At 49.4% G+C, this 24,384-nt stretch overlaps 1 long non-coding RNA gene across 1 annotated transcript; it reads right to left on the bottom strand.

The window, feature by feature from the left end:
* Positions 1-18,694: 18,694 nt before the first annotated feature.
* LOC126513536 (uncharacterized) lies at positions 18,695-21,386 on the bottom strand. Its single transcript, XR_007595374.1, has 3 exons — positions 21,229-21,386; positions 19,720-19,852; positions 18,695-18,773 (listed from the first exon to the last, which is right to left on the bottom strand). It is a non-coding gene; the product is annotated as an uncharacterized lncRNA (long non-coding RNA).
* Between the last annotated feature and the right edge of the window lie 2,998 nt (positions 21,387-24,384).

The raw sequence follows: 24,384 nt of genomic DNA, 5'->3' as shown, positions 1-24,384 counted from the left end.
GTTGTTACAGTCAAACTACAAGCACCGCTCGGTCTTACTCATGGTGGCAGCTGTACAGGGGCGAACCAAGATTGCTTGAGGCATCGTGACGTCACATTTTCCCTTTGTCAGTATTTAGGAATAGACACGTGATCCAGTTACGGCCAATGAAACTCAGGGAGGACAAGTCCGGTGCTGTGACCATTAGCTTTAGCATGAATTTGCCTCCATCATTGAGAACAGGCTAGTTGCCAAGATGACTGTGGGCACCGGATAAGATGGGCTGTTTCAGGCAGTGTGAGTGAACTTCATACAATCAGTTGGAGGTCTGAACAGAACAACAAGGCCCGTCCCCGGAGGAGAGACAAGATGCCTTCTGCCAGATGGTCTCCAGGCTGTGCCACTCGGGTTTTTCTTGGCTTTGGATATGAATTGAAACTTCAACTCTTCTTGGGTTTTGAACTTTCTAGAACTACATCACCCACTTTCCTGGGTCTCCTTCAGATCTTGGGACTTATGAGCCTCCACAGTCATATGAGCCGACTCCTTGGGACAAGGCTTTTGTAAGTGTAGGTTCTGTTTCTGCAGGGCACGTTCTGAGAAAGCACCCTCTCTGTTGTGAAGAGCAAGCCTGTGAGGAGATGCCTCCGCGGTCCTATTTATGATTCTGTTACTCTCTCGGGTTAGGACGGCCATCTTTGGGTTGTCAGAGCGCCAGCTGAGGCTGAGAGCTGTGCTGGGAATGGCTAAGGGGAGAGCTGGTGTCTTTAGTGACATTGTTGGGTCACTGAACCTGTTAAGGGCCAGCTTGGTCCTGGCTCCATGCTCTGGGAGATTAAAAATAAAAAAACAAAAACAACTCTTCTTGCTTAATTCTTACTACCAAACGTGTGTTCACATTTAACAGGTACTCTGCCAGCTGTGAGAGCCAAGAGCGCTAGTAAAGGATGCTACATTTCAAACAAACGCGTGCAGGCTGCTTCTGATTTTTTCCAGAGCCCTCGCTCTACTTTTCTGTTATCGATTTCTTTTATTGATTGATTTTTGCCGCACTGGGGACTTCATACATGCTGGGCAAGTGTCCTACCACTCAGCCTCATCCATAGCCGCTTCTCTTCCTGAGACAGGGTATCACTATCACTCCATAGCCCACTCTAGCCTGAAACTAGGGCTTCTGCCTCCAGCTCCCGAAGCCCCCTCGTTGTAACAAGGTCCCCGGTGATCTGTGTCCACACTGGGGTTTGATACATGTAGACTTCAGTGACTTTCAACCGTGAGTTCTGCTCCTTGGGTTGAGGCATGTAACCTCCCTGGGATCCTCAGATGGAAGTTTGCGAGTGTGTGCTTATGTTTTCTAACCAAGCTCTTGGGTCTGCTTGATTCTTGGACAGTATTATTTCCTACTTCCCCCCTCCCTAATTTTCCCACGTGTTTCATGTTTCCTTCAAGACTTGACCAAGGCAACAAAGCCACCTAGAAGCTCCTGGCCTCTCTCAGAGGTTGAACACAGTGTTCCATGTCATGTTTTTTTTTTGTTGTTGTTGTTAAGTATTTGTGTGTGTGTGTGTGTGTGTGTGTGATGTGGGTCTGTGAATGTGAGTGCTGTCTTGGGGTTACTATTGCTGTGACCATGACCAAAAGAAACTTAGGGAGGAAAGGATTTATTTGCACTTACATGCACTAGGTCACAGCCCATTGACGGAACCAAGGTAGGAACTCAAACTAGGCAGGAACTTAGAGGCCGGAGCTGATGCAGAGGCCATGGAATACTTGTTTGTTCCTCATGGCTCGCTCAGCTTCCACTTTCATAGAACCCAGGACCATCAGTGATTGATGGTGCCCACAGTGGATTGGTACACCAATCATTAATTAAGAAAATGTTCTGTAGGCTTGGCTACCTCTGGATCTTACGGAGGCATTTTCTCAGTTGAGGCCCCCTCCTATCAGATAATTCTGGTGTCAGGTTGACATGAAACTAGCAATTGGATAGAGCTGGAGTTACAGGAGGTTGTGAGTCATCAGTGTGGGCGCCAGGGATTGAACTCTGGTTCTCTGCTCCTAACTGCTGAGCCATCTCTCCAACCTCTTCAAGATTCACTGATTTTTACTTTATGTGTATGAGTGTTTTGCTTGCATGTGTGTATATACACTACATGGGTGTGGTGCCCAGTTATGCCAGAAGAAGGCTCTGGATCCCATCCCCTGGAACTGGAATTATAGATGGTTGTGAGCTACCATGTGGGGGCTAGGAATTGAACCCCTGTCCTCTAGAAGAACAGCCAGTGCTCTTAACCGCTGAGCCATCTCTCCAGCTCAGTGCCATGTGTTAGTCACTTGTTTTCTTATTGGACCCTTCAACCAGAACCTCTGTACCCCGAGGAAAACCCATTTTCCCCTCTTTGTGTTTTCTACTCCTGTCTGGCGCCTGGAACTTGTTAAGTATTTTTCAAAGACGAAATTTTCAAAGACGAAATGCGTACTGTGTGGCTGATCTACTTCTTGCTCCCATGCCCTCCCCAAGGCAACTCCAGACCTTTTGTGGAGGCACCGCTGTGGCAGGAAGCCCAGAGGGATTAGGGAATTAGGAGGCCTGCTGGTGGCAGCTGCCTCTCCCATCTTGCCCCGTGGCTTTATTTCCCCAGAGACCTGGGTGAACAGGCAGCTGAGTGCTCTTCCGCTCCCCCCCCCCGCCCCCCACCCCACTTCCTCAGGAACAAATGTCACAAGCCACCCAACAGCTGAGGAAGAAATGCTTCAGTTTAGAGGGCAGCCTGCCAATTGAGATCCCAGGTCTGCAAGCACTTGCCTATGCCTCCACCTGTGCAGAAACCCATGTGCAGAGGCCGCCCACAGGAGCCCTACTCTGGCCACTGTGGAAAAAAAGCCCGGTGTGGAGGCCATGATGGCATCCAGTCGAGGAGGTCAGTGGCCAAAGGATGATTTAGGATTGACGATTTCTCCCTTGCCAGATGCAATGCGCTCCATTAATATGCTGAGAGTGGTTTTTTTTTTTTTGTAAAACTGGGCTGGCTTTGGCTTGGGATGAGTGAAGATGTCTGGGGAGACAGTCTGAGGGAGTGTGGGAGAGAATAGCCCAGGCCTGAGCCAAGGAGCCCTGTGCTTGGCAGGCAGCGGTGAGTTGTGCTCATTCCCCAGCAGGCTGAGGCCGGGGCTGCTCTCCTCATTAGCAGGGCGTCTGCCTCATTTGCTGTGCACGCGGGCTCTGTGCACTTGGGAAATCAATTCCTGAGTTCAGATGCCTCGCTCCAGCTGGTGCCTGCCTGGCCCAAGGGGCAGATGGAGTAATGCCTCCTTCTGATTTCAAGAAGGACTGGAGAGAGGATGTAGTACAGGAGAGCCACGGGGTCTGCCCCAGAGAGGCCCCCAGAGTTACCCTCCAGTGGGAGCCGGTGGAAACGGAGACACCACACAGTTCATTCATCCATTCTGCAAACGTCAGTGACGGGGGCTGGGGTCTGTGGGGGCCCTTGGAGGGCATATCTAGAGTGCAGCCCCTGCCCTCAGATGGCTTCCCGTGCAGGGGGAAGACACATCTCTGATCCCACGCGGTCAGAACTGTGTTCAATAGAGTGTGTAGAGCGTGTCCCTAAGGGGACAGCTAACCCAGACCAAAGGCAGAAACAAGGTGCCAGTGAAGGAACACATGCAGGAGTAAGCCAACATTCTCAGTGCCAACCGTGTGCCATACCCGCCTCTAGATGGGGACCAGAGGCTCATGTAGGGGCCACCAGAGCCCAACTCGGGGGTCACATTATCCCCACTCGTGCCAGGAACAAAAGAGGGACCATCAAGGCCATATTAACTACATTATTTTAGACCCTACACTTGATGTGTTGACACCTGGGGTCCTGTGCTCGCAGGGCCTGCCTGTAGGGACGGTAGACGCCCGCAGAAGACAAACCGCTTATTTGTTCAGGGGCGTGGGCTCCTTTCAACCTCGGGGTGTCACGTTCAATGGCCCCTACGTACAAAGTGAACCAACCTCACCACTCGGCATCCGCTTACTCTGCATCCACTCTCCCTTCCCACAGAGACCACAGTGAAAGCTTTCTGTGCCTTTGCCTTCCCCCACCTCCTGACCAACCCAGCACTCCCCTGCCTGGCCCCACGTGGTGTGCTGTGGCCCCTTGGGGGCTGTCTGTTAGTAACAATAGCTTCCCAACATTCTTAGTGCCAATGGCAGCTGTCTCCTGATCCATTAGCCCTGCCACAGCTGATTAATAATACAACCCACACTTAAAGTCAGTCAGAGGGAGTAGCTGGGGTCACAAGACCAGCACGTCTTGCATGGACCCCGAGCTAATGGTGCTGAGCATGTAGGGCGGGGCTAGAGAAGATGGGCAGAGGATGGGCGGTGCTTGGCAAAAGCAGCCTCGCGTCTTGGGTTGCCTGATTCAGGGTTTGTCACACACATGGGAGCGTCAGAGATGGGCTCTTGGGGGATGTTCCACTGCAACCGGAACAAAGTCCACCTGGGGTGGGACACTGGGGTAACGCAGAGTGGCAGATGTCACTACAACAAGAAGAGAGTCAGTCTGGGACAGCGGGGTAGCGTGGAGCAGTCTGTCCTGGTCCGGGGCCAGTCCAGCCCATAAATTATTTCTCGGACCAGACGGGAGGTGTGGGAATAAAGACACAACTCACATGACGTCATCGGGAGGGAGTTTTCAGGGATCCCTCATGAAATCCTGAGTTCACATCCTGAAAAATCACCCGTGTTTATGCTCCAAACAGGTTTTATACGGAAGAGTAAACTGAGGGGAAATTCATTAGCATTCTGTTTCCTAGATAGCCTGGCGAATGACGACTAACTATCTATGCCTGCTCTGTCTTCCCGGGTGGACTATGGCCCTACACAGTCGACGTCACTGCAGCAAGGAGAGCGTGGGCCTGGGACACTGGGGTAGTGTGAAGTGGCTGAAGTGTGAGGTCCTGAGGGACAGTATTCAGTTTGGTGACGGGTTTGGTGAGATAAAGTGACAACAAGGGAGAAGTTTGAACAGATGTCTTATCCCACCAACTTGTGCCGCCCTAACGGGAAACCTAAGACCGGATGCTGCAGGAAGGATGGAAACGTATCTCTCCTGGTTTAGGCGAGCGGGAAATCCAGGATTAAGTGGCTGCACCCTGGCCTTCACTTGGTTTCCCACTGTGGTAGAAAGTGAGTCTGCAAGAGAGAGGAAGGGGTCAAGCGTGCACCCAGCTGTGGATGACGGGAGAGCCTTTCTGGGCTATAGGCCTTCACCCAGACCCACCTCCCAGCAACACAGCACTGGGTGACATTTCAACATAGAAATTCCAAATTCAAAGTACATCAGGGCCAGCCGGGGAGGGGCTCAACGTGTCACTGGCTTGCTGTGCAGCATGAGGACCTGGGTTTTGATTCCCAGCATCCACATAAGATTCTGGACACACATCTGTTACTTCAGCACTGATGGCCATAAAGACAGGCAGCTCCTGGGACTCACTGTCCAGCCAGTCTAGACAATAATGAAGTCCACGTTTAGTGAAAGACCCTGTCTCAAACAACAACCAAGACAAACAAACAAATAAGAGGGGTTGGGGCTGGAGAGATGACTCAGCAGGTAAGAGCACCCACTGCCTCTGGGTTCATTTCCCTGCACCCAACTCTCTGTAATATGGCAGCTCACAATTGTTTGACACTCCTGTCCCAGAGGATCTAGCACCTGCTTTGGGGCTCTTCAGGCACCAGGCACGCCCAACGCACACATAAGCAAAACACATAAAATTATAAATAAATAGGAAGCAATGGAGGAAGGCTTCTGACTGTAACTTCTGACATGCACAAATACACTCACAAGCAAGTGCACTGACACACATACATGCAAACCCACACGTGTGCACGCGTGCGCGCACACACACACACACAGCACGGTAGCAGGCAAATACATTAGTGGTGCCTGTTGTTGAGACAGTTTCTTCTGCATTTTGGCCTCAGAACATTCAGCTGGCAGAACTATTGGCCCCTCTCGTTCTAAAATTCTGAGCTCAGGGAAACAGATCAAAGTAAGAAATTAGAGTTACAACCTCTGAGACTTTTCTAGATAATATAATGTTGTATCTATTGGTCTGTCATTACTGGTTATTGCTCAGCACGTCTCACCAAACTAATAAAAGGCCTAACTGTAAATGATCGTGCAATAACTGGCACCTAGAATATACAGAAATGCTTCTTGGGGACCTTAAAGATGCTCTTTGTCCACATCCCTTAAAAACGTACCTCACCCTGGGGAGATGCCAATCAGTGGGAGCTGAGTGACGGGGACACACAATTCCTGCTGTGCTGTTGTGCAGTCAGGAGACTACAGGTGACAAAAATTGGCTGCACACCTCAAACTACTGACAAATGTTTGAGGAGTTGAATATATACAGCCTCACTTTAACACCATGCATCAGAACAACACGGTGCCTCACAAAGGTGTGGATGTGAAGGCTTTATATTAGTTTAAGAAATGGCCACCACCCATGTCAGAGAACCCTAGGAAGGGTGTGGACAGGGAACAGCTGTGAGGAGGGATTTGAAATGACTTCTGATTTGACATCTGAGATGGATTGCAGTGCCCTGGAACCTCAACACTCAGTTTAGATATGGACCAAAGGTGGCCGAGGCAGAGAAGAAAGCATCCATATACTGACCAATGGCCAGGGAACAGGGACACGCCACAGCTGGGCCGTGTTCGGTGGCACTTGTGGAAGAGCTGTGGGAATTGTTGGCATTGACTGCTGTGGTGTGTGTGTGTGTGAATGAGTGTGTGTGTGCATATGTGTGTGTTGTAGGGAGAGGATATTGAAGCTGGATGTCTCGGTTATGGATTCTATTGCTGTGAAGGAACACCATGACCTTGGCAACTCTTATAAAGTAAAAACATTTGGTTGGGGTCATTTATATCTTCAGAGGGTTAGGCCGTTATCATGATGGGACATGGTGACTGCAGGCAGGCATGGTGCTGGAGCCAAGAGCACTACATCTTGGTAGGCAGCAGGAAGTGGTCTGAGACACTGGGTGGCATCTTGAGCATATATGAGACCTCAAAGCTCACCTCCATAGTCACACCCTTCCCCCAACAAGACCACACCTACTCCAACAAGGCCACACCTCCTAACGGTGCCACTCCCTTTGGGGCCCATTTTCTTTTAAACCACCACACTGGGAGGTGGTAAATAATCAATCTTCATGCCGTTTCTTGTTTAATGATTGATATGGGAGAGGCTAGCCCACTGTAGGTGGTGCCCTTTCCTGGGCCAGTGGTCCTGGAGTAGTAAGAGAGAGGCTGAGCAAGCCTTAGGGAGCAGGCCTGTGAAGGACCTTCAAATGCTTCTGAGGCCAAATGAAATCTGTGGAGAATATGGGCCACAGCTGTGAAGCTGAACCACTGCTTGGGTGGTGTATGGAAGGTGCCGGGGGGTGGGGGGCGGGGGGTGGGACATGTGGCTCAGAATGGGGCTCAGTGTTTTCTGTGATTATGGGGGAGGGGGAGGCAGTTTCTGTTGCTGTTGTTGTCAAATACTTAAGCAAACCAAGAAGGATTTCTTTGGTTCAGTTTCAGAGTTGTTAGGCCACCATGGCAGTGTGCCTGTGGTGGACAGCGAAGAAGCTCGCTTCTCAGGGGACAAGAAGGGACAGGCGGGGTACCTGCTCCATCGGGCTTTCTCCCTTTTCCTCTTTTATGCCGTGTAGCTCGCAGCTGCCGGGAATGGTGTCACCCACATTCAGCGTGCATCTCCCTCCTAGCTCGTTCTCTCTGGACACACCTACGCATCTCACCTCCTAGGTGGGTCTCCATCCTGCTCCCGTCTAATCAAGATCAGCCTGACAGGAGCCCCTTTCAGCCCGCCTCTCGACCTGGACAGACTCCCAAGAGCTGAGCCACGAGCTGAATTCAGGCTGCAAGAAACCAATCATTGTTGTCCATTCTCTGTTTGAAGATGCGCTTAGGGCCAATGACAGAGTCCCAGGCAGCAGGAGGTGCCAGGTGCCATTCTTCCCACAGCTTCAGAACTGTAGGAGTTACATGATTGAACCCTCAGAGGGCATCAGAGCCCGTGGAGCTAGAATTACAGGTGGCTGCGAGGCACCAGGTGAGTGCTGGGAACTAAACTCGGGTCCTCGGGAAGAGCAGTAAGTGCCCCAACCACTAAATCATCTCTCCAGCTCTACGTGTTTGTTATTGAAAATGTGAAAACTCTTTGGGGTGAGGGCTGTGGAAAAAGAGCTGGGGAGGCTTGAACACAGACACATGAGATAGCAGAGGGAAATGGGGAGACTGTATTTCAGAAATCTTCGTAATCGGGGCTCAGTGGGAAAGAGTGCTTGTTCTATAAGGGTGAAGAATTGAGTTCAAATCCCTGACTCCCATGCACTAGTCCATCATGGCTGTGTGCACCTGTAACTCCAGCGATCCTGAGTAGAGACATGCAGATCCCATTGCTTGCCGTCCAGTCAGCGGAGCTGAAACAGCAACCTCAGGGCAACACAGAGTACTGTGACAAAAGACAGCAGCTGAGGGCTGGAGAGATGGCTCAGTGGTAAAGAGCTACTCTTCCAGAGGTCGTGAGTTCAATTCCCAGCAACTACATGGTGTCTCACAACCATCTGTAATGAGATCTGGCGCCCTCTTCTGGTATGTGGGCATACATGGAGGCAGAATGTTGTATACATAAATCAATAAATCTTAAAAAAAAAAAAAAGACAGCAGCTGATACCCTGCTCCAGCTGCGAGAACGTGCACACACATGCACAGGCAACTCAGCGTAAAAGAGTATAGTTTTGTAATAGTTCATCCTTGAGCAGAGAGACCTGAAGTAGCACATCTGAAAAACCTTTATATTTAATGCAGTCAGCTTTTGGGTCCAATAGTCTGTCTTCTTTTCTCTAACAGCCAAGGCAATCAGCGACTCTAGCTGGCTCTCGTGCAAGAGTCACACGCTTGAGACAAGCCCCTCTTCCCTACACAGACTAATTCTGCAGCCAGAGCACTTGCCGGCCACACTGGAATCTTCCCCTAGAACAAAGATGAGGTGGTACCAGCTGAGGGATTCAGGCTGCACATCATCATGACCCCTGCCTGCCTGCTGCAGCCTTAGACGCTTGTCGTTGCCATGGCTTCCTTACAAGATGCACTCCCTTAGTTTCATGGCTGTGGTCAGATCTTCTCTGGAGAATCTATAGAACAGGGGCAATTGTAAAACCTGCCACCAGGGAGATGTGACAGTTAGAGAGGGCACACACTGCTTCCCTGGGGCCCAGCCAGGGGACACATACTTAGCACACTCTGAGAGCGATGCCAGCAAAGACATAAAGGCAACCGCAGGGTCATGCTCCATACGGTGGAAGGCGCCTGAAAGAAAACAACAACAGCAACAGAAAGCAGAGTTTCCCAGCTGTTGGTGTGTGAACCTCAGGGAATAGCAGTGATATATGCGTGCTTGGAGTTGGGCAGCTCACAGTTAAAATGGGGGCTCATGGGAGAGGCAGGAATTAGTTGAAATCCTTGTCCTAAATACAGTCCTTGGAGCAGGAGACCTAAGAGGGGGAGGGGCCCGACTTTGGTGGCCAGGGATATTACGGACAGGTGAATTCAGAACCGCCGGCTTAGCAGAGACCTGGCATCCAAGGAACCTTGAACTTTCAGTATGCAGAAATTTATATTTTCTTTATTTTGGTTTTGGTTTTTCGAGACAGGGTTTCTGTGTAACAGTCCTGGTTATCCTGGAACTCGCTCTGTAGACCAGGCTGGCCTTGAACTCACAGAGATCCACCTGCCTCTGCTTCCCAAGAGCAAGGATTAAAAGCGTGAGTCACCACTGCCTGGCTCAGTTCATATTTTTGTAGACACACATGGGGTGAGGAGCAACATCACTATGCCTTTGGTGGGGGGGGTTCTGGCTGCAAAGAGAGTTAATCACATTCTACCCTCTTGGCTTTCTTTCTTTTTCTTTTTTTTTTTTTTAAACATTATTTAACTTTATTTCATGCACACTTGAGTTACAGACAGCTGTGAGCTACCATGTGGGTGCTGGGAATTGAACAGTCAGTGCTCTTAACCACTGAGCCATCTCACCAGCGGCCCCCCCCCCCCCCGGCTTTTTATGTTTAAGTCTCAAAAGCATCATAGATCAAACTGTTGTTTGTTTTCTAACTTAGCAGATCTTTTCTAATGGGGGCGCAAGAACAAAGACTCTAATTCCCATGAGTGGTCTTTGATAAAAGGCTAAAGTAGCAGTTGAAGTAATTTCTGTAAGACTTTGGGTCCACCGTATTTTCAGGGAGAGATGAATCCTTTCACACTAAATTTTGCCTCAGAGAAGATCTCTTTTCCTCGGCTAGGCAGGTTGCTCCATGGAGAATGATTGGTCTTACCCTGCCACCTACAGGCTAATCTGGCAGTTACATGCCGTTATGAGTCACTTTTGGAATTTACACATCCACTGTCTTAGTAAAAAAACACCTTTAGTTCCCGTCACATCCGGACCCTGTTCCTGGAGCTTGAGGACTCGAGGGCGAGGCGTCTTGCCCTCTCCTGCCTTGTCACTGTCACCGGCCTTCCGTGGCAGCCTGACACGGACCCAGGAAGCATCCCCCAGCATCTTGTGTATACCAAAAGCTCCTGTTGACTTTCCCATTAATTTCCGGGCCACTATCCAGCCCTGGCGCTCCATCTGTTGGCCACCGCTCTCTGAGAGAGCAGAGTGCTGTAGTGACTTCAGACCTAAACATAGCCACTTCTTTCTGAGCCTGGAGCCAACCTGGTTTCTCGCCAAGGATTGAACTCATTCAGGGAAGGCAATTCCATACAGGCTTCCCAGAATCTACTGCAACTGCTAACATGTTTGAGCCTCTCTCTCTATATATATCCCCAGCAGGGACTTTGAGGATGGTGGGAAGGTCATATCTGTGTGTGCCTGGGGCATGGACAAGTGTTGATTTGAATAGAAAAAAAAATAGGAGAGAGACGTCCAGACACCCCATTCGCGTGGTGTGGAGAGCAGAAGCAAACAGAAAATCAGCCAGGCTTCTGGAAATCTTAGCTCTTGGCAGGATAAAGCAGAAAGATTGAGTTTTGGGTCAGACTTGGCTACATAGCAAGACCTTGTGTCAAAAAAAAAATCACTCACCAATGCAAATACTATACGTAGCGAATACACAAAAATTTCAGAGATATAATGCTAAAAAGCCAAGACATAAGGGTATGTGGTCTGTGAATCCATTTATTTTAAAATTGAAAACCAGATGCCACAAATCAATGGTGCTATGAGTTGAGACAATACTTCTGGAGGGGTGAAAGGCCAAGGGGCATAAGGTTGGAAGGGGTGTGGGGCACCAGGGGACAGGGAATGCTTTTGTCCACAATCATCTGGCTGCTGCATACGTGGACATGTGCACGTGTGGAACATTCTGTCAGCGTGTTGCACGTTACCATTCATTTAAAAATCTTTTTAAAGAAGTAAAACCAGTCTCTTTGGTCACCGAATGATACCACCAACTGGCTGTCTGCTGGAAGCATGGGACAAAACCCAGGGACTCGAACAAACCTTGGGCCTGGGTCGGAGGGAGAAGCTATCCACACATCTCATTTCAGCCCTATAATTTAAGATTTAATTGCAGGGGCTGGAGAGACGGCTCAGTGTTGAAAACACTGGCTGGCTGCTCTTCCAGAGGACCTGGGTTCAATTCCCAGCACCCGCATAGCAACTCACAACTGTCTGTAACTCCAGTTCCAGGGGATCCAACACCTTCACACAGACAGATGTGCACATAAAAAAAAATTCATCACATTTGGTTTTCTCATGGTCATAGCTCTTTAAAATAGCAATAATTGGGGCTAGGGAGAGGGCTCTGTGGTTAAAAGCATTGGCTGTTTTTGCAGAGGATCTGGGTTTAGTTTCTGGCTCTATGGTGATGCACAACCACCTGAAACTCCAGTACCAGGGGAATCTGATGCCCTCTTCTGGATTCCTTGGGTACTGCATGCATGTGGTGAACATACATGCACGCAGGCAAAGACTTAAACACATAAAATAAAAATAAAATCAGTTAAAAAGTGACAACAATCTTTACCTCAGTTGGCATGTGGCCCCTTTCTTTGTTGAGGGGGTGGGGAGGCCTTTGCCTCAGTGGCCTTCAGAGTCTTTGAAGGGTTCTCCCTGCCCCTTAACTCATGCTAGTCAGACCCTGTTGGTATTCCAAATGACCAGTTCATTCGTTTTGGACTGAATGTGGATGGAACTGAGCTCTGAGAAAACTACCTCCAGGAATTGCCAGTTCTCAGACATCCACTCTCCAGGAAGTGGAAGGCCTCGCATCTGCTCCGTGGCTGTGCTGGCTTGAGAGCACTCAGGCTACGTTGGGTAAGGAAGGCTGCTGATTACAAAGCCATTTGTAACTCGTGGTCGGGTAATATAACCATCCCTCCGTCGGCGTGCTGGCCACAGTACTCTGCCAGGGCAGGAGTTATGGGTTTTTTATTGGTGCTGCAGGGGTGACATTCAAGCAGCCTTAGCGCTTAGTCATCTTGGTTATCAGTGAACTGTAATGTTTCAAACTGCCGGGGACGGTCAGAGATAAACTTGGGCCAGCTGCAGACTGAGTGGCGCCTGCCACTGGCTTCACGTGTGCTGCGGATTCTCTTTTTCTATACATCTCTTTCCTTCCTTCTCCGCCACCCACCCCTCCTCATGCCTTTTAATAAGTTTAATAAGACACACCATTCTTTTGACCTGGAAATATACATGCAAGGTACAGGCTGAAAAAAAAAACCCTCAAATCTAAAGGTGAGAGACTCCTATGAATAACTAGCTTGCTCTTTGTTTCTTACTTCTCTATAGTTGAGGAGATATTGATGGTCGGTCTTTTGACCTAGGTCAAATGTCTTTGGAGACAAAATTGACAAACGTCTAAAAAGGGCAGTCAGTCCAGGGCTGGAAGGGGGTGTACATCTCTCAAGATCAGAATAGGAAAGGCATTTGAGGTCACATGGAGTTCCTAGATACATCGCAAGGGCTGCTGGGACAGAAGTTAGACTCTGACCTCAGAGTGAAAGGCAAGAATCACGTCCAAACAAAATGAGCCTTGGAATCTTTTAGGTGTCCCATGGGGCGCACTGCAGCAGTTCCGGGGTAAGAGCTCAGTGGATTATTTCTCTGTACATGTCAGTTTGAGCTCTATTGTAGGCCTTCTGGATGCTTCCAGGAGAAAGCCGCCGTGTAGCAGGTGTGGACACTGAACACCTTTAACCACAGAACTTGGGAGGCCGAGGCAGGAGGATCTCTTTGGGTTTGAGGGTATCCTGGTCCACACAGTGAGCTCCAGGCCAGCCATGGCTACCTAGTGAGATTTCCGGAGTCCTCCCGTTGGCCTGCAGAGGTCCCTTACTTTGTCTACTAGTCACCTTCTGTCGCGCACACCTGCAGTGCGTGCGCATGGTCGTAGGAGTGAGGAAAAGTCCCTGCTGTGCAGTACAAAGCGCCCATGAGGTGGCTGCCAAGGGGGAGACACTGACTTCCAGCAGGTCTTTGAGTACAGGCTACTGACAAGATCTTTGAAGACTTTAAATCGTTGATGTCATTACCAAGACTTGTGGGAACTCTGTAGACAGCATCTTTTTCTCGTCTTTCTCTAAAGAATATCTTTAAAACCCCCTGTTGTACCCAACTAATGCCAGGCAAGACCTGAGTGGCCATGCTGTGGTGGGCATCTGGCCAGTCTGGATGTTGCTAAGGGAAAGGCTGGTGGGACTCATCCGTCCACACTTCTCTCACCCCCGCAGCAACAGGGCACTTCCTGGTGGTACTTTTCACTCTTTTGGGAGCTCCTGGAAGGCTACATTCCACAGCCATCTTCCATGCGCCGTGCAAGATCTCAGCACTAGGAAACTTTTGGGTTCTGCCACTTTATTTAAGATGGTAAAACGAAACAGCTTTGCCCCCTAAGGCATCCTAAATGTGACCAGGGTTGTTTGAATCTTTCAGAAACAGCTAGGGATTGGGGAGATGGCTTGGCCAGTAAAGCGCTTGCTGCACAAATGTGAGGACCTGAGTTCGAGACCCAACAACCCAAGAAAACAGCAGACATGGGGTTGAGTTCCTGTCATCCCAGAGCTGGAAGGGGGAGAGACGGGATCCCTGGGGTTTGACCACCTCTCTGTCTAGCTGAGTGGGTGAGCTCCATGTTCAATAGAAACTGTACCTCAGAAAATAAAGCACAGTGAAAGAGAGAGACACTAAACATTTACCTGTGGCCTTCACACACACACACACACACACACGTACACGTGTGTACACACACACATATACAACCAAACAAACAAACAAAAACAACTGTGAAACAGGCTACCACAAGATGCCAATGGTTAAGCTGAAAGACTCGAGGAAATGCTCTTTGTAAAACAAGCAGATAAACCGTGGAAACGCTGTACGTTGCCAAGCAAGGCTGGTCTTTGCCCTGCCAGCCATGCCTGTGACAGGCCACCCACAAGCTCTAAACGTCCCCTTGGCACCCGCTCAGGTTTCTAGAAGCACAGGTAAAGCATACCTTGGGGTAGATGGCTGTGCTGCATTTATTTTTATTATTTTTTTTACTTTTTTTTTTGGAGACAGGGTCTTTCTACATAGTCCTGGCTGTTCTAGAACTGCTATGTAGACCAGGCTGGCCTTGAACTCGTGGAGATCCACCTGCCTCTGTGTCTCAGAGTGTTGAGATTAAAGGAGAGTGCCACACACTTTTTGCTCTGTTGGTTTCATGGCGCTGAGAGGCGAGAAGCACACCCAACCAAGTCACCTTCCTTCCAGACTTTTATCTTGCTCAGTTCATTCCCACCTTAGGGTTTCAGAACCCAAAGTCTTCTATTTTTATTCCTTTGAACACACTGATTGATTGATTAGTTGGTTGGTTGAGGTTGGCTTTTTCACTGTGTATCCCTGGCCGGCCTGACACTGGCTGTGTGGACCAGGCTGGCCTCGAACTTGGAGAGATCCACTTGCCTCTGCCTCCCCCGTGCTGTATTAAGGGCATGTGCCACTACAGCTCTTGGGTGAACAAAGTTTAAACAAGTTGAATGAGAACAAGATTGTGTCAGAAAATGAAGTGTCCCATAAATTGCACAGCACCGCAGCTGCCAAGTTCACAGTTTCTGTCACTGGAATGCCTTCCCGGAAAGGACTCCATCACGGATCATGTAGAACAGCCCAAACCACGGTAGATCCCAGCCTGTCGGCATCTGCACACTCATTGAAGAGGGGAGAGATGAACTATTGAGTTCAGTCTCTCGTTTTCCTCATGGGCCTACGAGCCAAAACCCAGCCCTGTGGAGGTAGCAGATACCCACACACAGTTTTAATTCAGAAAATTCAAGCACGCACAATTGCACTCAGATCTGGTGCTGGGCCGACACAAGCATTTCTCCTGGTTCCGTGCACATGAGGCTTGGGTTTTTTTCCTAGAACATCAGAAACCATCCTAGAACTCAGGAATCATCCGGGGGTGTGTGGGAGGGTGGTGACTGCTGACTACCCTGGCTGTTCCCCCCCCCCCCCATCAGTAAACCAAAGGCCCAAAGATGAGGGTTCTTTGGGCAGTACGAGAGGACCAAACAAATGAAACAGACGCTAAGGTAAATGCAAAAGTTGCTTGTTGTTTTGCCCTTTCAATAGCCACTCTTACATTTCCAGAACCTGCCTCCTCCCGTGCCCTGTGTACACACTTTTACGCCTTGATAGCCAGCAAAGAGCCGGGGAGAGATGACGGCCCACTCCATTCAGAAAGACAATTTACACGGCCGTAGCTGGGCTACAAATTTTAATGCTTGTAAGCGTCACCTGTAAAGCTTGTAAAAAAAAAACCACATTCCCAGTCCTGACTCAGGAATTCTGCATTCCACAGATGCTGAGAGAGGAGACTGTTGTCTCAGAAGTGCACGCCTCATACCCCAGGCTGGCTTCCAGCATCCCTTCCTAAGCTGACAGATGTCAGGGCTCCCTGGACAGGCCATGCCTTTGCGTGAGATCCCGTGGGGGCCTTCACTGAGATGGGAGGAGGGACAGGGTGTTCTAGGTCATTGCCCAAAGCAGGCAAACCCTCCGAGGTCGTGGCTTTTCCAGGAAGCTACAGGGAATGGTAGGTGTGGGTGCTGGCGCTACCTCTGCCTGGCTACCTGGCCTTGACCCAGCCACTTCTCCCCTCAGGTGTGTCAGGCTCAGTGTCGCAGCGCTGTTCCCATAGAGTCACAGCTGGGGTGGTGACATAATGGCCTTCCTGCTGCTGGCCTGGCTTGACTCATCTAAGTTCTTGTGTTGAGTGGTATCACTGGGGATTGTGGGATTGGGCTATAGACGACCGTCCTGGGGGCCAGGTCCTCAAGAATTCCCAACTAGGACATGTGGCCAGGGACAGATCTCATGAGCCCGTGGTGACAGCAGACAAAATAGGGGCTTCGAAAGAATCATGCACTTTGAGTTTCTTTCATTTGAACCACTTGGCAGCAGAAGTGTCTCGGATTCTGGAGTTTGTGGGGTTGGGGTTGGCGGTGGTAAAAGTCTTTGATTCCCACACTAAGGAGGCAGAGGCAGGAGACTCTCTGTGACTTCCAGACCATCCTGGTCTACGTGGTGCTTTCCAGGTCATCCAGAGCTATATAGTGAGGCCCTATCTTTGAAAAGGGAGTGTGGCCTGGGGGTGGAGAGATGGCTCAGTGGTTAAGAGCACTGGCTGCTCTTCCAGAGGTCCTGAGTTCAATTCCCAGCAACCACTTGGTGACTCACAGCCATCAGTAGTGAGATCTGGTGCCCTCTTCAAATTCACACTTTTAGCTGAATCCTTAAACAAGAGTCATATATTTACTGCAGCATTTTGGGGTTTTGCATAGATTCACATAGCACACCCCTGTAAATTAGGAACCATGGTTACCTCGTGTTGCAAATGAGGAACTGAGGCCTGCCAGGGATGCTCTGTTCCCATGCCTGCACTTCCTTTTATTTCTCAGCATCTTCAGGGCAGCGATGAGGTCAATGCTAATGGACTTCTACCATGCACCCCTGACCTTTTCTGTCCTCCTGGGCCTTGCTCCCGTGGGCCCCCTTGACCTCTTGACACCTCTTGACCTGCCTGACACAGGCTGCTCCGTACTTATGTAAAGCTGCTGCTGAGTGTTTGGAGACCCAAGCCAATTAAAACAAACAAACAAACAAAAAAAAGCAAAAACCAGAAACAAACAAACAAAAAAAACAGAAACAAAAAAACATGAAGTAGGGGAGCCTGGGATTGCAAAGGAGGCCAGGAAAGGCAGTCTTACTGTGTAATAACTTGAGATAGGGCTGAGTGAGGAACATTCGGTATGCAGAGGGTAGCTTTGAACAAGCTCTAACAGGCACAAATCATGGCTTCTTGCTATGCCCACAGAATTGTGACGTAGGCAGGCAATACTTCTCACACTGGAATGGACTGAGATGTCTCCCGCAAGCTGATCTGCTTGAACAGAACATGTAACTGAAGTCAGTGTTTGTACATGGTACTAACACATGAACACAGGCCTTGGCCACAGGGAAGTTTTTGATTGGCTCAGGAGGAGAGAATCTGGTCCATTTCCTGGATTAGGGCCTGATCTTGCTTCTGTGCTTCTAGTCTGGCACAAAGAGATTCCTAGGGATGTTTTGCATGACTTTTGAGGATTTCAGCCCCTGGGCCCCACCGGATGATGTCTGCCTTAGAAGTTAGTGGGTTCGCTGATTGCTGGGGGAGAAAATAATTAGCAAATAAGCCATGGTCAGTGTGGAAGTGGGTGTGGGGTCCAGGCAGTTTCTGTGAGTATCTATTTTCTGCAGCTTTTGCTGCTATCAGAAATGGTCCAAAGACAGGCTATGTCGTGTCTTTCTTCGGGGCAGAAGCAGGATTGAATATCTTTCCTCTAACCCATCCTGTGTTCACCTTAAAGGATAGTCCTAGTCGATAGTCCCCAACTCCCAGGTCTCTAGGGGCTCCCCACAGCCTCCATGGCCCTGGGTGGGTGTTAATTGGATGGGGTTTTGGATTCAAGCACATGCGTATATGCAAAAGGCTTGCAAGTGTTTTTAATTCTCAAGGCACCAAATGTTCACCAAATCATAGGAAAGAATGGATCAGCCCCCTCCAATCTAATCAGACAGGTATTGGTGTGTACAGAGCTTTCTCTAATCTGGATCTTCCAGTTGCTACATCAGGTGCCTTGTGATATTTCGTCTGTCTCTAGTCTTCTAATTCCAACTAGCTGGTAATTGTATCTAGGAGCCTGGATGGATTTGATTCTTTTTCTGGTCAAGGCGTGCCAGTTGACCTCCCCTGACTGTCACACCCTGCTCTGCGTATGTTGTATGCATGTGTTAAAATGTCACAGTGTACCTCACAGATATGTATAATTCTATACGTAGATTAATATATATACACTATATGTAATAAATATATAGTAGGTTACTACTGTTCTGCATATCTGTGACTTAATCAGTAGTCAGTTATTAGAAATAGAAAGGCCCGACTCTAGGTGATGTTTTATTAATTAATATTTTATTTATTCTTTGAAAGTTTCATACATTTGTAATAGGTATTTTTTTTTATTTTATCTGTCCACCACTATCTGCCTTTGGTTCCCACTTAGGTCTTCCCAACTCTATGACATCATTTTCCATTGTTGTCATTTTGTTGTTGACTCCCCAAGTGTTCCTCCTTCAGCAACCAGTAAGCGATGGCTCCTCCGCCAAGGATGAGGCCTCAGTGTCCCGCCGCATCCCTGCTGGAATTCTGACTGCTTGATTTTGTGTGAATGAGCACAGCGGCTGTGAGCTGATGTATGTAATGGCCACGTCGTGTCCTGCTGTCTTCCTTTCGCAGCTCTCCTCCCCATCCTCCAGTTCTCACATCCTCTCCACCCTCACATCTGTGACATCCCCTGAGACTCGGATGGGGAGACTGATATAAACCCATCCACAGCTGAGTACACACAGACACCTATACTCGGCACTTCGGCCAGATCCAAGCCTCTGTGTTAACTAGTACTCATTGTAAAGAGAACTTTCCTGAAATGTTTTGATTGTGACATGTTGATAGCAGCAAGCATCTATGAGGGTTTTTTTTTTGTTTTTTTTTTTTGTTTTTTTTTTTTGACACAGGGTTTCTCTGTAGCTTTGGAGCCTGTCCTGGAAGTAGCTCCTCAAACTCACAGAGATCCACCTACCTCTGCCTCTGGAGTGCTGGGATTAAAGGCGTGTGCCACCACCGTCCAACACATCTAAGAGTATTTTTTAAATAAATAAATAAATATATATTTATTTATTTATTTATTATGTATACAGTGTTCTGTCTGTCTGTCTGTCTGGTGCCAGAAGAGGGCACCAGGTCTCATTCCAGATGGCTGTGAGCCACCATGTGGTTGCTGGGAATTGAACTCAGGACTCCTGGAAGAGCAGTCACTGCTCTTAACCTCTGAGCCATCTCTCCACATCTAAGAGTATTAACAGAGAGATTTAGAATGCATTTTGACAGCATGGCCCTTTAGCAAGAAGACAAGAGCAGGTTTCCTGCCAGGGTCTATGATTTTCCCAGTCCTGGGCTTTGGACCAGCTTTAGAGTAGCAAGCATAAAATCCCTCCAAGGGAGCAGGCCCCATATCCCATGAGAAAGTGGATGGTTACCCCCATAGCAGTCAGACCATTATTGAACCAGTGGGCACATCTCACCAGGTAGGTTGTATTGTAGCTTGCAGGGTCCAGTGTTGGATGAGACCATTAATATCTTTGGTGTTCCAGTAGCCTGCACAGCACATCTCAGGCAGGGGGTGTTGTGTTCAGTTGAGGCTGATTTCTCTATGTCCTGCATCCAAAATCAATGGTGTCTTCAGCAATAGGGTCTTACGGTGGGCAAGTGAGAGCAATGGCAACAATCTTTGTTCTTTCGGGGGTTTCTGGGGCCTCCCTGATGAATAATTTATAAGGAGGTATCCTATACTAGACACAGAGATGTTCAATTAATAACCAATATCTTCTAGGAGCAGCATTGCTTGCCCACAAAGGGTACTTCTGCAGCATGTTCCTCCCAACATGGTCCACCTCGGGGAGACCTGTGGTCCGTGTCCAGTGTAAGCTAAGAGCTAACGTTCCGTCCTGAGTGTTGACACCCTCGTGCATGGACTCCGCATTATGATTTTGCTTGTACCTGCGGGTTTAGGGCACCCGGTTGGTCATCATCTTTAAAAGAGGCTTCTAACTGTTTTATTTTATATATTTTTATTTTTAATTGTGTGTGTGTGTGTGTGTAAATGCAGTGCCATGGATACCAGGAGAGGGCATTGCATCCTCTGAATCTGGAGTTACAGGTTATTGTGAGCTGTCTAATTTGGGTTCTGGGAACCAAATTCCAGCCCTTTGGAAGTGCCAGAACAGCTCTTAACTGCTGAGCCATTTCTTCAGCCCTTTGTTTTGTTTTGTTTTGTTTTGTTTTGTTTTTGAGGCAGGGTCTCACTACATAACCAGGGAACTCTCAAACTCAGGACCCTCCTGCCTCAGCATCCTGAGAGCTGTATGAGTTTTTAATTATTATTTTTAAACCCTCTGCCTTGACCTTGCTGATCCAGTGGAAGGGTTCCTTTTTTACTGTGTGCAGGGAACCTCAAGAGTTCACAAAGCAGGGGTGTGGGAGACTGAATGTAAACCGAGGCCCAAGTTCTTCTTGACTTTGGTTAGGAATCTCAAAGGAGTTTCCAAATTAGGACATCTTAAAGGGCAATGAGCATCCTAAGGGGAAAAAAAGATCCCAACACTCAGGAGACGGAGGCGGGAGCACTGCTAGTCTGAGGTCAGTTTGGGCTACACGCCATGAGCCTGTCATTAAAAAAAAATGAATGAATTAATTAAGAGAAGGGGCAAGAGGAGGAGAGGAAGAATTAGGAGGCTGAAGATGGAAAAGGAAGAATATGGAGGAGGAGGAAAAAGACTGAGGAGGAGGAGAAGGAGGAGGAGGTGGAGGAGACAGAGGAGGAGAAAGATGGAAGAGGAAGAGAAGGAGGAATCAGCAGCACCTGAAAAGTCCCCTGAAAGAGTCCGTTCCTACTTTCACTGGAACAGAAAGGCCCTCTGTGCCTTAGGACAAGCCAGGCCATAAAGATAAGCCCTTAAGCCCTTCTACTTGGAAAGCCTTATCAGTCTTGGGTTTGGGGAAACGCAGCCTCCCAGGAGGACTCAAGTGCTCACCTTGGACTTTATAAGCCCGTTCTCTCAGTCTGTGGTGTCAGGGCTCCTGTGTCCGTGAGGGAGGGGAGGGTGGCCCCCACTCTGGGGTGGTTGAAAACTACACCCTCAACCAGTTTCTGGGGTGGGAAACTGGTTAGCGGTGATGCCAGGCCGGCTTCTTCCAGGCCCTCTGTACTTGGGGTAGGTTTAGGGGAGCTTTCTCATTATCACCCTGACCTCCAGGGGCCCCGGGCTGCTGGTTAATCATTACTGAACAAGGGCTGTACCCCTGGCTCCAGGGTCTGTTTTCACAGCGCTGGGTTTATTACTGGCCAAGGGGCCTTGGCCATGTTTGGATTATGCACTGACAGGCAGCCAATTGGCTCTGGTTCAGCTGTCCCCCACGCCAGAGCCTAGCCTCTCGTGGGAAACTGGGGTGTCTGGGTTGGTTGAATCCCCTTCCCTATGCTGCTGATAGTCACTAAAGCACCTCAAGTCTCCACTGTGAGAAAGCCACGGAACAAAACTGCTGCCCTGGGAGGCCCAGACTGTGAGCAGGAAACCAGTCGGAAGGCCAGAGAGGCCAGCGTGAGTCATGGCCACCTTCCTCAGGGACTCTGATCCTGAGCTGACATCTGGACTCACGACGGTGCATCCTGTCCTGAGAATTATCTGCTTGGTGATTTACACACACACACACACACACACACACACACACACACACACACACACACACCATCCACAGAGGAGCAAAGATAAGCCTGGGATACTGAACACATACCCTGAAAAAGCTCTCTTCTACAGTGCCCCTGATAACCACGGGGAAGCCCTTAGTGATTAAACGTCATTGGGTAAGCTTGACCCCTATGTCACACTGTATGCAGAATGTGGCACCCACTGGTCCATCTGCATCTGAGCTTCAAGCTCCATGGCATCTCAACGCCTGGGCCCATGGGGACCCTGACAGTCTCTGTCCCCCTGTCTGCTTTCTCATTGTCCTGTGATCAGCCATAGCCTAGATTCTTGTCCTTCCAGTTTGTCTTGTCATCAGAGTTGGGCCACTGTGGGGTATCCTGGGCTCAGGGTACCTGGCTGCCCAGCTCCCCTCTGCATGAACACAGGGCACAGCTCAGGGTTGTAAACTGTGTGCTGCCTTGAGTCTCTGGGCAATGATTCAGGTCTAGGGAGGTACTGTCCGTGAGGTCATTCCCCCTGGCTAGGGCCTGGCTCCCCTTCCCTTAGAGAGCTTCAGGTAGGTATTACAGAAGCGAGCTGAGTTCAAAGGGGACCCGCATCCCGTCAGAATCGCAGGGGTAGAAATTCGTAGAAAACAAGAAGGACTAGCCACTCTCCTCTGCTTCCTTCCCCCATCTGTGTTTGATGAGGCCTGCTCAGTGATGGATATTGGGGGTGGGGGTTGAGGCTTGACCACCTGCTGGGATCCCAAGCCCCTCCATGGCCCACAGCTCTTTGGCTGTGTGTGTCCTTTGGTCACCGAGCAGGGCTCTGCTATACGAAGACAGGTGAGAAGGTCAGGTGGGTCCAGCATAACCCGCCTGGGCCCGCACGCCTTCTCTTTCTCTTCATCCTAGAGACACCTCATCTCCCACCCTCTTTTTTCCCTTGACAGCGACGCCCTGCTATCTGTGGTTTAGGCTGGCTTGGCACTGCTGTAGAAAACAAATTACAAAGGAGCCAATGTCAAGACTTAGGGACTACTAAGGCGTTTAAGGAGGAATGGGGTTCCAAAGACAGGACAAGAAGCCTGGCCATTGCTTCTGATGTGGCTTCTTATATAACAGAGCAGTGAGCATTAAAGGGGCAGGGTAGGGGCTGACTGGTTGAGAGTCACCGTGTGCTCACTGTGTGCAGCGAGGCCCAGCTTCCAACACTGTCATGGCTATGACATTTGGCCTTGTGTGTGTCCACTGTGAACCAACAGGAGGGTGGTGGGGGTGAGGGTGTTATCCCCCTCCAGAAGAGCCCCTCCGCCCTCCACCTCTGAGTTTGTTTGAGTGGAGTTATGACTGTGGTGGCAGACAGTGACTCTGAGAAGCGACTCCTTGGGATCCTGTGAGGGCCTCACATCTACGGCCCCTCATAAGCTCTTCCTCAGGGTTTGCCTTAAGCTCGTCAGACAAGACTTGGTTATTACGAATAGGGCTTCCTTCTATTACCTGGTAGATAGTGTCAACTTCCCGTAAGATTCCCTTTATCAGCCTCTGTTTTTATTAATCCTGTGGCTGTGGATGATGAGGATCTGATAAAAATAGCTGGGTGAACTATTGCTGCAGCAGCCTCCTTAGATGTTTGCTACCGTGGTCCGCGTCCTGCAGTGTTGGAGCCCAGGACTTTACAGTGAATGTACGGCTGAGAGACGGATAGGCAGATCCACGGGAAGTGTATACGTCCACGTCCACATGGAACAACCCGTTATGCAGAGGGGCTCCAACACCGCAACAGACACGTGTAGTGTTTGAATAGTCTGAGTCTCTCTCTCCCCCTTCCTGTCTCCCTCTTTCATTTTTGAGGTTGGGTCTCACTGTGTAGTCCAGACTGGCCTGGAACCCACAGAGATCCATCTGCCTCTGCCTCCCAAGTGCTGGGATTACAGAGGTGCCCGTCTACCCGCAACCCCTGCCCGGGGCACCGCCAGTAGTGAGAGTCTACAGTGACCTTCCTGATGCTGAGACCCTTTCATACAGGTCCTCGTGTTGTGGTGACCCCATCCATAAAATTATTTTTTGCTGCTACTTCATAACGCAACTTTGCCACTGTTATGAATTGTGATGTGCATATCTGATATGCAGGATATCTGGTATGTGACCCCCTAAAGGGTGGCGACCCACAGGTTGAAAACTGCTGGTCTAGAAGGCTCCGCTCTTTACATTTTCCTGCAAATGCAGCTGATCGTGAAAAATGTTCTTAGCGAGCAGGGCGGTCTGTGTTCCCTGGAAAAACAGGGCAAATCTAGCTGATACAATGAGGAGGCCAGTTTGAACCCGTGATGCCACTGAAGACAGCCCAGCAAATAGCGCCTGGTGGGAGACACGGATTTTTAAGATCTAAAGCTTCCTTCTCCCTTTCTAGGTCTCTGGTTTTCCTCGGCCACACTGCTCTGGGGCACACAGGAGGGAGGAGACTCGAGGCATGTGGTGGTCCTGCCCATAGCAGGAC

The sequence above is a fragment of the Alexandromys fortis genome, unplaced genomic scaffold, assembly GCF_014885135.2.
Source record: "Alexandromys fortis isolate MF-2015 unplaced genomic scaffold, M_Fortis_MF-2015_v1.1 scaffold_118, whole genome shotgun sequence".
Classification (NCBI taxonomy): domain Eukaryota; kingdom Metazoa; phylum Chordata; class Mammalia; order Rodentia; family Cricetidae; genus Alexandromys; species Alexandromys fortis.
The sequence above is the reverse complement of the archived record's forward strand: the minus strand, read 5'-3'. Positions and strand labels throughout refer to the sequence as shown.